At 48.3% G+C, this 15,018-nt stretch overlaps 1 protein-coding gene across 1 annotated transcript in view; it reads right to left on the reverse strand.

The window, feature by feature from the left end:
- The window catches only part of MAVS (mitochondrial antiviral signaling protein), a 31,839-nt gene extending 24,841 nt beyond the window's left edge, over nucleotides 1-6,998 (reverse strand). Inside the window, exon 1 of the mRNA XM_077816025.1 lies at nucleotides 6,912-6,998. The gene's annotated coding sequence lies outside the window, so the exon portion shown is untranslated. The remainder of the gene's footprint in view (nucleotides 1-6,911) is intronic.
- Between the last annotated feature and the right edge of the window lie 8,020 nt (nucleotides 6,999-15,018).

Genomic DNA, 15,018 nt, shown 5'->3' on the forward strand with positions numbered 1-15,018 from the left:
AGGCCAATGGGGGCTGCGGGAAATGCGGCCAGCACATCCCTCGGCTTGCACTGCTTCTCGCAGCCCCCATTGGCCTGGAGCGGCAAAACGCGGCCGGTGGGAGCTGCGATCGGCCGAACCGGCAGACGCTGCAGGCAAACAAACTGCCTGGCCCGCCACGGTCTTTCTCTGACGGGCCACATGCCAAAGGTTGCCAATCCCTGATCTAACAGCATTTCGCATCTAGTCAGATTCACTGTATGATCAATTGTTCATATTGGGCTTTCACACAGCAAGAGACACATTTTTAAGAACAGGAAAATGGCATTATAAAGCCATTATTTTTACAATTAGGATTAGATTTGTTTCAGACTTAATATTGTGGCTGCCTTGAGAGTTTACAAATTATTCGATTTTAAGTAAGGGATTTCAGTCAGTTCAGTATGTTGATATATTACGCATTGCAGCACTAGGTTTTCTATGCAACTCTTGCTACAGTAGGAATGTTGGCCCTCAAACTGTATACTACTAGAACCTCCTAAACAGTATAAATAAAAGAGTTATCGCTTGGGCTGTGAAGTGATGTGGTATTCTACACAGCAAACACTTGCAGTTTCCTGAGAAAGAGAATCAAAGCATGTTCCTCAGTGAAACCAAGAGATGAAACTGGATGGAGTTTATGACAGAGAAAACTGATACAGATAAAGCGGATGAATGAGATAGTGGATAGCACGCCGGATTGGGAGGGACTTGGGTTCCAATCCCAGCTGAGCATAGGCAAGTCACTTAGTCTACCTTGTCCCTTATCTGTAAAGCAGGCATAATACCTTCCTTTCCTGACGTGCTGGAAGGATAAAATCCATTAATATTTGTGAGGTGCTCAGATACCATGGTGATGAAGGCCACAGAAATAACTGGATAGATCCTTGCAATTTGCTGGGCTCACCTGTATTGGCTAAAACAGGGTCTGTCTGTTCCAAGCAATGGAAAGAAGGTCCTTTTCCTTGCTGCCTCTCTACTCCCAGTGTTCCAAATTTGAATTAATGGCCATTAAACCAATGGTGGGCAACCCATGGGCCGCACGCAGCCCATCAGGGTAATTTGATTGCGGGCCGTGAGACATTTTGTGGACGTTGACCATCTGCAGGCACGCCCCCCCGCAGCTCCCAGTGGCCGCGGTTCGCCGTTCCTGGCCAATGGGAGCTGTGGGAAGCGGCGGGCCGCAGGGACGTGCTGGCCACCGCTTCCCACAGCTCCCATTGGCTGGCAAAAATACTGGGCCGAAGTCTGCTCTCAGGTAAAAGTGTAAATACAAGGTAATTCCACTACCATCCATGGGGTTGATTTACACCAATGTCACCAAAAGCAGAATTTGGCCCACTCTCCCTGCAACTGCTGTCACAAACCGGATTTGTCACATCAGCACCTTCTGCTCTGAACTGGCTTCAGCCAGTTCCTTGCCCCAGCTTCCTTTAGAACTGTCAGCAGCAAACATATGTTTGCGATAGGTCTGCTCCAGCCCTAGTGCTCAGTTGGGGATTTATTATCCCCATAAGAGCACTAGCTACCTCTCCAGTACTTAGACAATGATCCGGTGGTCAGAGCAGATATAAAACTGAGGTATTGGGCACATGTAGCGATTGATTAAAAGTGATCTGCAAAGGGGGGGAGGGGGGCAGGAATCAAGACAGTTGGTGCTCTTTTTAGTTTCCTTATGATGTAGACCTGGAAGAATATTAATTGGTTTGTGGGTTATTCTCGTTTTTTAAGGGTTTTTCCTGCCTGTTTGTTGTAGAGGTGCCAGGAATGCCCACAACACACTGATCTGGTGTTGAAGACCTTGAAAAGCAGTACATGACCTTCACTAGCCAAGGCAACACATTGTATCAGGGTATCACTTTCTGAAGACATTGGGCTTCATGCTTGTGAATGCAGCGTTGTTCACTTCCTTTCATTTCAGTCTATCATGAGAACACTTTTGTGTTCCGGGAGAAATCTTGTGCCATTTTGTCTGATCCTGGAGAGACAAGGTGGGTGTGGTAATACCTTTTATTGGACCAACTTCTGTTGGTGCAAGAGAAACTGATAGAGAGCTATTCTTCAGAATCCACAAGCAGCATCTGGCAGTTCAGCAGCAAAAATCCGATTGGTCAGTCCAAGGGAATACAAATCTTTATTATTTAGTAGGGATGCACTTGGCATTCGGGAAGAGTACAAGGCAGTGCTAGACAAGGATAGTGAATTCCCTTTGTTTTTCGTGGAAGTGGTGGTAGTAAGGGGGATATGACAAGGGACACCCATGCTGAGGGAGGGCGTTGGCACCAGACTTCCTGGGAACACGTCACTGCCACTCATCTATCAGCTCTGTCCTTCTCGGTACCCCGAGTAGGGCTGGAGAGGCCGCAGGGAGATAGGAAGGTGGTAACCGTTGGGCTGGGAGGAGCACATCTACCGGCTGGAGGCAGCAAGGGCAAGTGGAGGAGAGTCATAGACTTCGGGGGCTAGCCTCAAGGGAAGGGGCGCGGCACAACCCTCTGCAGTGGAGGCAAGTGGATTTCAGAGGTGCAAGGTGGACCGTTCGGCTCCATGGGATATTCTCAGATGAATCTACAAGCCACGGAGCCAGAAGGGCCGCCTGGGCCACATCCCAACCACTTCTGGGCCGCACCAAACCTCAGTGGTGCTGAGATTCCATGAGCCACGTTGCAACACCAGTCACTCAGATTTGGAGGGGGTGGGCGAAGGGGCTCATGGGCCAGGGAAATGAGAAGAGAAGAGGATCAGGCAGAGGGGCCAATCAAAGACCCCCATTTTAAATGGTGCTCCGCAGCCCCGTGAATGAGAACACATGACCCAGAAGCTCTGAGAGGTGTGGAATGGCCCATTCATCTCAGTGGGTGCTCTCCCACTGTCCCCCAAAGCCTACTCCAGCCCCTGCTGTGAAATACCAGTTTTCGTGGCACTACTGCTATACACATGCATTTTAGAACACCTTGATTATTAAAATCAGCACTGTACTGAGAGGGCAGGGGGGCTGTATCTGAGAAACCCTAGACCACACGACCCCGGTTTGCAACAGGAATTCTACCTCTGGCCCTAACGTGGCACAGCAATACGAAGGCTGCACCAGGTTTTGTATTTATCAGGGGTAAGAATGGGTTACAAAAATTCTGTCTTCTGGGCTAGAGTATAACTTTTAAATGTTTATTGTAGCATGTGCACCGCTTGATTTTTCTATAGCAATGGGGGGGGCAGGACGGGGGACGGACGTCATTTGAGGTTTGCTCTGATTTAAAAAGGGCACGTGACAAATGTTTAGCATCTGACATCTTCTTCACAGAGACTACAGCGCTTTGAGCAGGGTGAAACTGATAGGGGTAAGCTCTTGGCTGAAATCCTGCAGAAAGCTGAAACTCCATTTCCTGTTACTAAGCAACCCCTTTGATCATGACTACTGATGAGCCAAAGCTACTTGCTTTTCTCAAATCCCACTGTGGCTGTGTACACACTACAGTTTAAGTTGACATAAATTATGTCCATCGAGGGTGTGAATGAGCTACCCTCATAATTTATGATGACATAAGTGCAGGTGTGGACAGTGCTATGTCCATGGCAGAGCTTCTCCCACCAACATAGCTACCACCACTCGCATGCAGGGGGGGACGGGGGGGGTCTGCCTGTAAAGGCCTGTATTTTAAGAATTTAGGTGTATTTTTATCATTTAGCTGGTTATAGAGGTATAAAACAAAGACTCAAAATCACAGTCTGCCTGTATATGGGCCTTCTCTCACTAGGATACTCTGATGCCTTGTTCTTAGGCTAAGGCCTTTGGCTAAGTAGCAGGGGCAGCCATAAGCTGGGAAGCGACCGGTCACATCCTCACATTCCAAACCAGTCACATGGAAATAAGGTGGCATGTGGCTGTTAGGAAGACGATCCTGTCCTGATAGTGCCCATCACTACCAGATAAAGAAACAGATCTTAAGATGATTAAAGAAAACGTAGTTTGATGGCATCCTGTCTGGCAAGAAATCACCTATCAATGGTTGTGAAACCCTCATTTCTGTATTGTTTTATCTTTATGGCCCACACTCTTCTACTGTTAATCTGTCTGTTTCTCTAATTTTTCTGTCTGGTGTATAATTAATTTACCTAAATGTAAGTTAATCAGGGTAGTGGGATATAATTGGTTAGAGAATTATGTTACAGTATGTTAGGATTGGTTAGTTAAATTTCAGTAAAATGATTGGTTAATGTATAGCTGAGAACATTACTATATAAACCGGGGTCAAACAGGAAGTGGGTGGGAAAATTGGAATCATGCTTGCTGGAAATTAACCCCAATAAACATTCCATTGTCTGCACTTTGGATTCTGGTCTTTTGCTGCTTGCGTGAGAAGAACTAGGGAAGTGGGAGGGTGGAGGGCAAGCCCTCTAACAGGGGGGCTGGAGTAATTAAGTAATTAGAGCAGCTGTAAACTCTCTAGTGTAGCCACAGCCTCAGTCCTACCATTCAGGAAACAGACAAGGAGCATGCAGCATGATTACATTGCCCTAATGCTGCTTCTTAGGATAGGTCTACACTACTGCTTGTGTTGGCAGAACCCAAGGATGTGAATATTCCACCCCACCCAGAGATGTTACACTGACATAAGATCTAGCGTACCCAGCGCTATGTTGGCGGAGACAGAGCTTCTGCTGCTCGTGGGGGTGATTTTATTATGCCAACAGGAGACCTCTCTGTAAGCTTTGAGAGTAAAGGAGCAAGGACTACTGAGCCCAGATTGATGCAGAAAGCCTGGTATAAGTTCGTTAGATTTAGGTTTTGTTTGGACTTTTTTGTTACCCTGAAAGAGGTGAGGATGGAGAGATCACTGAGTGGCCCAAGCTATTGCTGGCAGGGGCTGACGGAGACAGAGGGACTATTAAACCATGCCAGCCACCCCAGAGCACACGGACTGCTGACTGGACCTCATACACTGTCTTTCATGTCTCCTCCATTTTCCTTGACAGTCCTTCTATGAGTAAAATATGAGTCTGCATGATCAGAGGCTCATTCACCTGCACATCTATCAATGTGATGTATGCCTTCCCCTCTGCCATGTACATTGGCCAAACTAGACAGTCTCTATGTAAAAGAATAAATGGACACAAATCAGACATCAAGAATTATAACATTCAAAAACCAGTCGGAGAACACTTCAATCTCTCTGGTCACTCGATTACAGACCTATAAGTGGCAATTCTTCAACAAAAAAACTTCAAAAACGGACTCCAACAGGAGACTGCTGAATTGGAATTAATTTGCAAACTGGATACAATTAACTTAGGCTTGAATAAAGACTGGGAGTGCATGTGTCATTACACAAAGTAAAACCATTTCCCCTTGTTTATCCCCCCCCCCCCCATTCTTGTCAACTGCTGGAAATGGCCCACCTTGATTATCACTACAAAAGGTTCCCCCCCCCCCAGCCCCGCTCTCCTGCTTGTAACAAGAAAAGGAGTACTTGTGGCACCTTAGAGACTAACCAATTAATTTGAGCATAAGCTTTCGTGAGCTACAGCTCACTTCATCGGATGCATACTGTGGAACATCTGTATTTTCCACAGTATGCATCCGATGAAGTGAGCTGTAGCTCACGAAAGCTCATGCTCAAATTAATTGGTTAGTCTCTAAGGTGCCACAAGTACTCCTTTTCTTTTTGCAAATACAGACTAACATGGCTGTTACTCTGAAACCTGCTGGTAACAGCTTACCAAATCACTCTTTTTACAGTCTGTATGGTAACACCCATTGTTTCATGTTCTCTGTGTATATAAAATCTCCCCACTGTATTTTCCACTACATGCATCTGATGAAGTAAGCTGTATAGCTCACGAAAGCTTATGCTCAAATAAATTTGTTAGTCTCTAAGGTGCCACAAGTCCTCCTGTTCTTTTTGCGGAATTTGTCTGTGGCTTTGGGCGGTTTCCACCCCATCTTTTGTGGGATCTCTTGTCCACAAGAGATCAGGATCACAGCCATGGATCTCTTTCAAAACATGGCACTCTGAGCACATGATGCTAGGGAACTGGTTCACTACTGAAAGCACAATTCATTTAGCCCTTTTACACCTCCTTTGCCAATGCAAAGGGGTCGTGAAGAAGTTAACCCCTCCCATAAATAACACCTGTCCTGGGAGCCTCTCTCTGAGCTACAGGATTGGCTCAGGGGACATTCTGGGATGTGTGGTAACATGTGGGGAGCAAGGCACCAGTGATTCCCTACATGCCACAAAAGCTGTAGAGGTGAACTGGTCCCCAACAGTCCCCGAATCGAGGAGACCCGTCCTTTCCTCGCTTCCTGAGTTGAACTGAGTTCAGTGCCGGGGTGCCGAGTGCACCTTACTTAATTCCCCAACACCACCTTGAGGTTTCCCTAGGGCGCTCCCGTCCAGGATGGCCAAGCCTAATGTGATGCGAGATCACACTTTGAGGCCGTAATGCCACAACAAACTCCTGCACAAAAGGGGAGTGGACTTTCTGACACATTTCCACAGATTTTTGCATCCAAAAGGGGGGGGGGGGGTCGTCTCTGCGGAAAGCGGCGCGGGCCGAGGGACGTGCTGCCGCCCTTCCCGCAGCCCCCCCTCGGCCTGGAGCCGTCTTGTTCACTTCTCTGCTTGATCCAGCGAACGCGCTGCTCCACTGACTCGCACCCAGCTTGCCCTAGCTTCCTTCAGACTCCCTTCCGCTCAGCGGCGCGGCCAAGCCTTCTGCTAAACAAAGGGGGCCCGCCAACGCCTTTCCCCGCTCCTGCCTCCCGCTGGGGCTGCTGCGGGCGGAGAGAAGGCGTCGGCAAACCTCAGCCAGCCCCCGCCGCAGAATCCGGCCTCGTGCAAGGACACCCGGCGCCACGAGCCGGGAGAGGGCCGGGGGCCGCCGCTCCTTACCTGCGCGCGCGACACCAGCAGCGGAAGGGCCCCCGGCCGGGCACGCGAGACACGCCCGCGCGCGCAGCGACCACTCTCGCGCGCGCCCTGGCTTCCCTCCCGGGGAGCGTTCTAAGCCCGCCCCCCTCCGCGCCCCGGGCTTCCGCCGCCCATTGGCCGCTCTGCCTCGCTCCGGACGTCCATCAAGCGCTGGGCGTGGCCGGAGCAGCGGGGCCGGGCAAAGGGTGGGGGTGAGCGGAGCCGAGTCTGCGGGAGGAGTCGGCGTCTGGGGCGCAGGGGCTTCCCGGCCGCCGCGGTGGCGAATTACGCAGTGAGGGTTGCTGCTTCCAGCTCCCAGGGGAGGCTGCAAGTGGGTGGCCGCTAGAAGCCTGAATTTTTATTTATTTTATTTTATTTTTTGCCTCCCCAGCCCCCAGAGTCCTCCCAGAAGAGGTCAGATCTGCTTCCCTTTCGATCTGGGACCAAGGGGAAGACTTCGGCTACAAGAGGGGAAGGAAAGTGGACAAAGCTTGGTCACACACATTTCTGACCCCTGAAAAAGAGGGGCGCTCGCTGGTTCCAGCAGCGAACTTTTTTGCTACTGTGTGGTGAAAAAAGAGAAATAGGTGACAGATGAAACCGACTTTACTGAATTCCCCTCCCTCTGGCTTAGTGCTCAGGACAAGCATGGTGTTAATAACTTCAGTCATTTGACTTTAACACAGTCGTGCGGGATGCAAGAGAACAGGGGTCATTCTCTGCCCCTTCCCCCAGTCCTGGAAATCTACCTTCAGCAAAGAAGGATGTCTTTATGGTGGGCAGAGTTAAGGATGTTTAGGTGTCTTGCTTAAAAAGTGCCATTGTGTCTTTGCATTTCCGTGGTTTCTAACATTGGGGAAGATTGGTTGGTTCTTTGTGTGTGTGTGTGTGCTTTTGCTTGTGCATGAATTTAAAAACAATTTAACGTATTTGAGAGGTTGTATGCATTCAAACCACTTTGTGTCTGCAGCCCTGACTTCACCTACAGTACGAGCACTGGCCAGAGTTACAGGCTTGTGCCCCAATTCCTGCAAAGACTCATGCACAAGCTTAATTTTACACACTCTGATTTCACTCTCAGTGCATCAGATTTAAGCACATACAAGTCTGTGTGTCCTCCGCACAGTGTGACTTTGCATACGCTGTATGTGCAAGATGACTGACAGGGACCCTGGAATTGAGCTTTGCAGGGGGCCCCAAGGGGACAAACGGTGTCACTGCTGACCACCTGTGAGCAATGACTATCCCATGTTAATGTTTGCAAGAACTGGGGGGCTAGTCTGGGCGTCCTGTGAATATTTCATGGCAGTAAATTACATTCTGTCCCTTTAAGGCCCATTGTTTCAGTTGGATACAATTTTTTTCCTTTATTTCTTGCCCTAAGCTATTGTGTAGTGGTGCCATGCAGTGTTTGGTAGCTGCTGTGTTCCACCCCAGAAGTGGCTGCATTTCAGATGCAAGTGAAGTGATCTCAATATATTCCTTACCTTCCTCACAAGGGCTTGTGTGGCTTAGCTAGTTCAATGTGCAAGACACCTTGAGATCCGCAGATGAACAGGCCTTTAATGCTGGTATTTTTGTAAGAATAGGATTGTAAACATGAAAATGTGGTGGTTTCTACCTTAATACCAGCTGTACAGAAAATGTCACATCAGGGATGTGCTAATCTCCAACATCAGTCAGTTTCTTCAAGGAAGTGAATGGTGCATTCCTGATGGATCCATTAGAGAACAGAAAGGTCCAATCCAACCTGCTCCATAAGCACAGAATGGGGACGTAGCTGCAGAATGCTGGGTCATATTAAATGAATGACAGAGCAGAAGGAAAGCCCAGGCTGAAACGAAGTGGAGTTTGGTGCTTTCGGTGTTGACAGTCAGCCAGCATCCACTCGAGGGTGGGAGCTTTCGGCCATGCCTGGGAAAACCATCTATAGGAACTTCATTTGCACAGGGGAAAAAGCAGGTTTATCAGGGTCTGGTATGGAATAATCTGCCCACAGGGGAAGTGCAGCAGAGCAGCCTGTCCCTTTAAGGGCCAAGAGGCCCTGGGCCAGTCAGCCCAGTTCAGCTGCACCTGTGCTGGGTGTGGGACTTAAAAAGAGGAGCAAAGTCCAGCACTGGGAGGCAGACATGCATGTATACAGACTCCAGGTAGGAAGGCCTGGGAGTGATTGCTTGGGAAAAGCAAGGAGCAACCCAAAGGAGCCCAGGAAGGGTGAAAGCTAAGCCCAAAGTGTGGGCAGAAGAATGCTTAGAATCATAGGGGTAGAAGGGACCACAAGGGTAATCTACTCTAACCCCCTGCCAAGATGCAGGATTTGTTGTGTCTACTCTAAACCATGCAAGACAGATGGCTATCTAACCTCCTTTTGGAAACCTCTAATGAAGAAGCTTCCATGACCTTCCTAGGCAGTCTGTTCCATGGTCCTACTGTTCTTACAGTTAGGAAGTTTTTCAAGAGATTTAATCTAAATCCTGCTATGCTGTAGCTTGTAACCCCTTGTCCTGCCTTCTGTGTCAAGAGAGAACAACTTTTCTCCATCTTCTTTATGGCAGCCTTTCAAGTATTTGAAGACCATTATCACCATTAATTTCTTTTCCAAATTAAACATACCCAGTTCCTTCAGCTTTTGCTCATATGGCTTGCATTTCATCCCTTTAATCATCTTTGTCACTCACCTCTGGATCCTTTCCAGTTAATCTATATCCTTTGTGACCACAGTACTCCAGCTGAGGCCTAACTGGCACTGAGTAGAGTGGTACTGTCCCTTCCTGTGACTTGCATGTTATGCCTCTGTTAACGCAACCTAACATTGCATTTGCTTTTTTTTTTTTTAAATTTACAACAACATTGCATTGGTGACTCAAGTTGAGGTTGTGAGCCACCACAACTCCCAGATCCTTCTCAGCAGTGGTGCTGCCAAGCCAGTTTTCCCCCATTCTATATTTGTGCATTTGGTTTTTCTTCCCTAAGTGTAGCACCTTACATTTGTTTTGTTGTATTTCATTTTGTTGACTATAGCCCAGTTCTTCAATTTATCAAGATCCTTCTGAATTTTAGCTCTAGCCTCCAAAGTGTTGGCAAACTCTTCCCCTCCCCCACCAGCTTTCTGTCATCTGCAAATTTTATCGGTGTGCTCTCTATTTCTACATCCAGGTCATTAATAAAGATGTTAAATAACACCAGACTCAGAACAGATCCCTGTGGAACCCCACTTGAGACCTCCGTCCAATCTGACACCATTCCATTAATAGTTATTCTTTGTTTGCGGTTGTTTAACCAATTATATATCCACTTAATGGTAGTTCCGCTGAGCCTGCATTTCTCCAGCTTACTTCTCAGAATGTCAGTTGGGACTGTGCCAAAAGCCTTGTTAACATCCAGGTATATTATGTCCGCCACATTTCCCCCATCCACCAAACCAGTTACCCTATCAAAGAAGGAACTCAAGCTGATTTGGTATGATTTGTTCTTAGTAAATCCATGCTGGCTGCTAGTGATCACCCCTTCATCATCCAGGTATTCGCAAATTGAATGTTTTATACATTGATCTAGTAGTTTCCCAGGTATCAAAATCAGGCTTACTGGTCTATAGTCCCCTGGCTTCTCCTTTCATAGGATCATGTAAGATTAGGATTGGAAGAGACCTCAGGAGGTCATCTAGTCCAACACCCTGCTCAAAGCAGGACCAACCCCAACTATATCATCCCAGCCAAGGCTTTGTCAAGCTGGGCCTTAAAAACCTTTAAGGATGGAGATTCCACCACCTCCCTAGGTAACGCATTCCAGTGTTTCACCACCCTCGTAGTGAAATAGTGTTTCCTAATATCCAGCCTAGACCTTCCTCACTGCAACTTGAGACCATTGCTTCTTGTTCTGTCATCTGCCACTGCTGAGAACAGCCGAGCTCCATCCTCTTTGGAACCCCCCCTTCAGGTAGTTGAAGGTTGCTATCAAATCCCCCCCTCGCTCTTCTCTTCTGCAGACTAAATAAGACCAGTTCCCTCAACTTCTCCTCATAAGTCATGTGCCCTAGCCCCCTAATCATTTTTGTTGCCCTCCGCTGGACTCTCTTCAATTTGTCCACATCCTTTCTGTAGCAGGGGGCCCAAAACTGGACACAATACTCCAGATGTGGCCTCACCAGTGCTGAATAGAGGGAAATAATCACTTCCCTTGATCTGCTGGCAGTGCTCCTACTAATGCAGCCCAATATGCCATTAGGCTTCTTGGCTATAAGGGCACACTGCTGACTCATATCAGGCTTCTCATCCACTGTAAGCCCCAGGTCCTTTTCTGCAGAACTGCCGCTTAGCCAGTCAGTCCCCAGCCTTTAGCAGTCGTCCCCAGCCCTTTTAAAAGATGGGCACTACGTTAGCCCATCTCCAGTCTTCCAGTCTGTTAACCATGAGTTTGTAAATATTATTGCCAGCAGCTCTGAGATTTCTTCAGCTCATTTCTTCAGCACCTTTGGGCAGTGTTCCCTCTAATTATTTACATCCATGTGCGGAATGAATTTTATGTACACCAATATGGAGGTGATGTGTGGTGGGGGTAGGGCCGAGGGGTTTGGCTTGTGGGAGGTGGCTCAGGGCGGGGGCAGAGGGTTGGGGTGCAGGAAGGTGAGGGCTCCAGCTGGGGGTGCAGGCTCTGAGGTGGGGCTGTTGGATGCCCACATTTACATGCCTTCATTCAGCAGTAGGAGGAGAGTAAAGAGAGGAGAAACTTTATGCAGACACTAGCATCCAGTGGTACAAGTAAGGCGGTCTGGTCCGGTCCGCCGTACCAGTAAGATATTTATAGCCAGTACAGCATACCAGAAAGACGCAGGAGGAGCAGAATGTGGGGCCACCTGGCGGCCCCTCGCTGGTGGGGCCACCTGGCGGCTGTACCACCCCCAGCCCTTCCACACAGCTGTGTGCCTGAATCTCCTCTCCGGGGTCCGTACAGCAGCCCCACCAGAGGACAGGGGTGGGGTCAGTACAGCCGTGCCAGAGGAGCTGCCAGCGTGGGGCTGCCTGGTGGCCCCACGTTCTGCTCCTTTTGCTGCTGTGGTTCCCAGGAGCAGAATGTGCAGCTCCTCTGGCATGGCTGTACCACCCCAACCCTGTACAGACCCCCCGGACAGGAGACACGGGCATGCAGCTGCGTGGAGGGGCTGGGGGCAGTACAGCCGCGCCAGAGGAGCTGCACGTTCTGCTCCTTTCGCCGCTGCTGTTCCCGGGAGAGCCCTGCGGTTCACAGGGGGAGGTCACGTACACCCCCGTCCCCACCCCCTTTAGCTTTTACTGGCAAGAAATGAATTCTACTTGCATCACTGCTAGCATCACTTGTTGTATTCTGGGGCCTAATCCTGTGAGGTGCTGAGCAGCTTGAACTCGCATTGTGAGTATCAAGTGAGGCCTCACCAGTGCTAAATAGAGCAGAACAGTGCCCTCCCATGTCTTGCATATGACATTCCCATTGATATATCCCAGAATGACATTTTGCCTTTTTCACAACAGCATCACATTCATTATTGACTCATATTCAAGTTGTGGTCCACTATAATTCCCAGATCCTCTTTCAGCAGTACTACTGCCTAGCCAGTTTTCCCGATTTTGTAGGTGTGCGTTTTAGTTATTGTTTCTTTTTCGTTGTCTTACTACACCGGAGAGGAAGGAGTTAATGGAGGCCTCAGGGGCCGGCCATGCTCTGTCTCAGGAGTAGTGGAGGAACGGTGACTATATTTCCCAAAGGGAAAACGGGACACCACACGGGGCTTGCCTGAGCCTCCCCTGCCCCCCAACATTCCTCTGTGCCCCACTTTTTTGGCAAAACTGTGTTTTTGTCTTGTTTGCTCTTGTCAACTGATGATCAGTTGGCAAGAGCAATGGGACAAATGCCCAGTTTTGCCAAAAAATCGAGATACCTGGGACAGGGCTTAAAAAGAGGACTGTCCCGGTCAAAATGGGACACATGGTCACCTTATGTGGAGGTGAGTCCTCCAAGCAGCCAGTTGGAGGGAGGCTGCACGGAGCAGCCAATCAGGGCCCAGCGGGCTCACATAAGAGAGCTGCAAAGCAAAGCAGGATCAGTGGCTGCGGGGTCCTCAGGGAATGAGGACTGTGTCCCTGAGAGACTAGGAAGTACCTTGGACAGACCCGCTGCTAGCAGGACTAGGGGAGTGTGAGGGAGCTCCTAGCTGGCTCAAGGCCCTGAGATGAGGGCGGAGAAGGTGCTGGGGCCATGGGGAAGTGGCCCAGGGAACTGAAGCAGCCCAGACAGAAATTAGAGGTGCAGCAAGTGGCTGCTATCTACAGAGGACCTGGAGTAGTGAGCGGGCCTGGGTCCCTGCTCTCATCCCTTATTCGTCACTGGGAAGTGGCTGGATTATAGAACTGGGAGATACTCCTACCCCCCCACCCTCCCCCGAAGTGGGAAAACACAGATGGTGGCATGGCTGGAAAGTTGAGTCTTGAAGAGGTCTTCTGCGGTTCTTGGACTGAGGGGGGGAGTCTGCAGACGGAAAAGGCAGCGGGATAGGCACCACCAGGAGAGGGTGCAACAGCTGAGAGCTAATCCATGAGCCAGTCAGCAGGAGGTCCCGCTCTCGTGCGTGAACTCCATCACACAAAGAATCGTACTTTTCACCTGTCTTCAGGCAATTTCACTGTGTTGGTTTCAGACCAATTTATCCAGATCATTTTGAATTCTACTCCTGTCCTCAATAGTGCTTGTAGCCCCTCTCAGCTTGGTGCAATCTGCAAATTTGATAAGTGTACACTCCGCTCTGTCATCCAAGTCATTAATATTGAATAGTACCAGACCCAGGACAGACCCCTGTGCTCTCCCTCTTGATATATCCTCCTGCACTGATAGCAAACAGTTTAACTCTTTGAGTATGGGTTTTAGAACCAGTTGTTCAGCCAACTTTCAGTAATTTCATTTAAACCACATTTCCCTAGTTGGCTTATGAGACTGTCATGGAGAACTGTGTCAAAAGCCTTAATAAAATTGAGAGGCAAGATGGATGAGCTAATTTCTTTTATTGGACCAATTTCTGTTGGTGAACAAGAGCTTGTGTAGCTTGAAAATGTGTCTCACCAGCAGAAGTTGGTCCAATAATTACCTCACCCACTTTGTATCTCTAATGTCCTGGGACCAAACGGCTACAACAACATTACTAAAATCAAGATAGCACATCTACTGCTTCCCCCTTTCCACTAGGCCAGGAACTCTGTTAAAAAAGGAAATTAGGTTGGTCTGGCATGATTCGTGCTTGAGAAATCCATGTTGGCTAATGCTTATATCTCCCCATTATTCTCCAGGTGCTTACAAATTGGTTGTTGAATAATTTCTTCCAGTATCTTTCCAGGTATCAAAGTTAGGCTGATTGGTCTATAATTCCTCAGGTCCTCTTTGCTCCCATATTAAAAGATAGGTAATGTGTTTGCCCTGCCTTCTCCAGTCCTTTGAGTTCTCAAAGATAATTGCCAATGATTCTGAGACTACTTCTGCTAGTTTTAGTACCCAAGGATGCATTTCATCAGGCTCTTCCAACTTGAATACATCTAAATATTCTTTAACTTGTTTTTTCCCTATTTTGGCTTGCATTGCTTCCCTCTTGTTAATATTAACAATGTAACATTAATATTATTACATCTAGAAATGGACAATGTAGGTCGCACTTATAAGGTGGAATCCTGGAATGCAGTGATTCTGAACAGGACTTAGGGTAATGACAGATAACTGAACATGAGCACTCCGTGTGTTGCTGTAGCTAGGAAGGTACATATATGTGTAAGCAGGGGAATATCAAGTAGGAGTAGGGAGGTGGTATTCCTCTGTGTACAGCGTTGGTGAGACTACTACTGGAAATTTGTGTCCAGTTCTGGTGTCCATGCTTCAAAAATGATATGGAAAAAATGGAAAGATTTCAGAAAAGAGCTATAAGATCAATTCCAGATCTGGAAAACACGCCTTATGCTAAGAGATTAAAGCAGCTCAGTCTATTTAGTTTATCCAAGAGAAGGTTAAGAGGTGACTTGATCAGTCTGTAAGTACCTACATAGGGAAGAGATTTCAGGTAGCAGATGGCCCTTTAATC

The sequence above is a fragment of the Eretmochelys imbricata genome, chromosome 4 (assembly GCF_965152235.1).
Source record: "Eretmochelys imbricata isolate rEreImb1 chromosome 4, rEreImb1.hap1, whole genome shotgun sequence".
In the NCBI taxonomy this organism is placed as follows: Eukaryota; Metazoa; Chordata; order Testudines; family Cheloniidae; genus Eretmochelys; species Eretmochelys imbricata.